This window comes from Ovis aries, chromosome 1 (assembly GCF_016772045.2).
Source record: "Ovis aries strain OAR_USU_Benz2616 breed Rambouillet chromosome 1, ARS-UI_Ramb_v3.0, whole genome shotgun sequence".
Taxonomy (NCBI): Eukaryota; Metazoa; Chordata; class Mammalia; order Artiodactyla; family Bovidae; genus Ovis; species Ovis aries.
The window spans coordinates 255,632,137-255,635,291 of NC_056054.1; the positions used below are offsets into that span (position 1 = coordinate 255,632,137).

Below are 3,155 nucleotides of genomic sequence, written 5' to 3' on the forward strand. Positions count from 1 at the left end.
CTTGTGGGCCCACATCCATACCAACATGCACACCACAGACACACTTCCAGAAACGCACACATGCTCCCTGAACCCAGATCCACTCCTCTTCAAGAGAATTTGTACTAGGAGCAAACACCTGGTGTCTGCAGTGAGTGGCAGACAGACAGATGGGACAAAATTCATCCATGTGTGACCCTGCCAACACAGCTCCACAGGAGCAAACAGCAAGCCTGTCCCCTTGCCACCCGGCCTTCAGGAGGACAAGGCCAAGGTGGGGTCAGGTTTGGGCAGGAGTGTGTCAAAGCTCCCAGGAGCCAACTCAAGGCCAGGAGAGGACAGCCTATGCATTCCCGACATGCAGGTCACCATGATGTTAAGTGCCAGCCTACACTCTGGCACCCAAGGTCGACTGGAACAGACCTAGGGAAAACCCAGTTGTTATGGGGAGGAAGGTGTTAAGTAGATGTTTCCTTTTACTCCAACCATTTGGTTAGGTTTATGGGCTTCCCAGGTGGTTCAGAGGTTAAAGCGTCTGCCTGGAATGCAGGAGACCTGGGTTCAATCCCTGGGTTGGGAAGATCCCCTGGAGAAGGAAATGGCAACCCACTCCAGTACTCTTGCCTGGAGAAGCCCATGTAGGGAGGAGCCTGGTAGGCTACAGTCCATGGGGTTGCAAAGAGTCGGACACGACTGAGCGACTTCACTTTCACTTTCATGCAGCCCTGGAGATTGTGTGTCAGGGGGCTGGCACCCTTGTTGTATATAGTAACTTATTATTATGTATTTTTAGTGGATTCCTTAGAATTGTCTATATAAAAGATTATCTCATTTATAATAGAGATAGTTTTACATTTTCGTTTCCAATCTGGATGCCTTGCATTTAATTTTCTTGCCTAATTGCTCTGGCTACAACTTCCAACACAATACTGAATAGAAGCAGTGAGAGTAGATATTCTTCTCTTGATCTTAGGGGGAAAGCATTTAATTTTTTACCATTAAGCATGGTACTAGGTATGAGGTTTTGGAGATGCCCTTTATCAAGTTCAGGAAGTTCCTTTCTATTTTTGGTTTGTTGTGTGCTTTTATAAGAGAGTGTTAAATTTTATCAAAGGCATTTTCTGCAAATATTGAAATGATCATACAATTTTTGTCATGAAATCTACTGATATGGAGAACGACATTGATTTCTAGATGCTAAACTAAGCTTGCATTCCTGGGATAAATCCCACTTGGTCATATTATACATTCTTTTTATATGGATTCATTTTGTTAGTATTTCATTGAGGATTTTCCCCACAGGAATATATGTCCAGCAAGGCTGAGGCCATATCATTGCAGGATTCCCAGTGTCTCAAGCAGGACCAGGTGCAGTGAGTACCTACTGAGCCCCAAGAAATGAATGAAAAAATGAATCTATAAAGCATAGAATCTCAAGAGCATAAAGGCTCTTGTTAGAAATAGTGATCATTGTATTATTACAAATGTCTGAATATGCATTATCCTTACAAATCACAGAGGCAGTGGAGACTATAAAAATCAAAACCTAGAATGAAGCCCTTCCCATTGGGTGGCTTGGTTCACCAGTCAAGAGTACCTCACCTGGGGACCCAGACTTGGGTGGGGGGAGCGGGCAGAAGCTTCTGGAAACTTATTCCAGAATCCTCCCTTCATGGGAAGTCCCTTCTCAAACAAGGGAAACATGGCAAGGACCCAGGGTGGTGGCATATGTCTTAGGGCCCCTAAGAGCGTACACAAGGCAGATGAATAGGTGTGCAGTGGACAGTGGGGTCTTATCCACTGTGATCCAGGTGGGGATGCTGTGGCAGCCAAACCTGTCACCACTCTCAGATCTGGCTTTCATACAGCTTCTGAGTAGGTTTTTAAACTCATCCTGAACACAGGGCTGGCATGTGGGTTAAATGAGATAATGCATGAAGAGCTCTTAGTTCTGGCATAGAATAGGCGTTTGGTAAATGGGGACATTGTTATTTCTATGGTCACTTTTTAAACTTTTTAATTTATTCTAGAAGGAAGTTCACCGACATCCAGACTATCTTGTAGTTTCATTCTATTCATAACTTCAAAAATCTTCCAGTAGGTGCCACTTGGACCAATCTAAGACCAAAGAAAATGATGTATCCCCCACCTCACCACCTAGGAGCTGTCATCCGGGCTGCACTCTCACCTCTTACCTGGACACAGATGAAGCCTTCTTCAAAACAAGCAGGAAAGAAAGTTGTTTGTTTGTTTGTTTTTTCCTGTCTCACTGAGTAGGAGTTTTAGGGGAAAGGAAACGTGCCCTTCTTTTTGCCCCCTCCTCCCACCATGTATCAGCTGACTTTTGACACACACCATAAGAACAGCCCAGTCACAACACCAAGGCTCAGGAGGGCACCACTGGAAGAAAGCAGGGCATGTCCAGAAAGCTGGGGCAATGGGCCTGCCTGCCAGCTCAAAGAGTGGACCCCAAGTTCTTCCTTCTCGTGTGTTGGGAATTTTTCTCTGGATTCTGGCATCAGGCCTAAACTCCTTATCTCCCCCATACCAGTCTTATCAAAGCAGTTCGGTGAATCTACCAGGAATGTATTTGCTGCCCTTTCAACAACCAGAACACTTGCAGAGCTGGCCTTGGGCCCTTCTCTTCCAGGAAGCAGAGCAGCATAATTAGCCAGGCCAGAGCTCCAGCCTGAAATGCCCCCAAGACAGGACCAGTAGTGCCCCTCTACCCAGGTGAGAGCTAAGGACCTTCTACAGGACCACATCCCAGATCACCTCAGATTCTACTAATGGTGTGAACTCCGGGGTGGCCTCAGTCAACTCTGGCTTGAATGAAAGTATAATAGAGTTAGGACAGAAGTCTCAGGCATGGAGGGTTGGAGGAGAACAGGCCTAGAAAAGCCATGGGTCTGGGAATGAAGAGGCTACAGGTGACTATTTAGAGCAAACCTTCACAGCTAGAGAAGGTGCCAAGGTTGTCAATGGTGAAAAAGTGAAAATAAGTTCAAGGTCCAGCCATAGGATAGAGATAAGTAAATTATGATTCAGCCATGTGCAGGTAAAAACTGACAGCTGGGGCTGGAAGGGGAGGGAGAGGGAAGGGATAACGAGACAGAACACAGGATCTTTAGGGCGATGACACTACTCTGTATGATGCTACCATGGTGAATACAGAT

At 45.9% G+C, this 3,155-nt stretch overlaps 1 non-coding gene across 1 annotated transcript; it reads left to right on the forward strand.

Annotated features, from left to right (window-relative positions):
- The first annotated feature begins 487 nt into the window (after positions 1–487).
- TRNAS-GGA (transfer RNA serine (anticodon GGA)) lies at positions 488–559 on the forward strand. The gene has a single exon. It is a non-coding gene; the product is annotated as a tRNA-Ser (tRNA).
- The last annotated feature ends 2,596 nt before the right edge of the window (positions 560–3,155 follow it).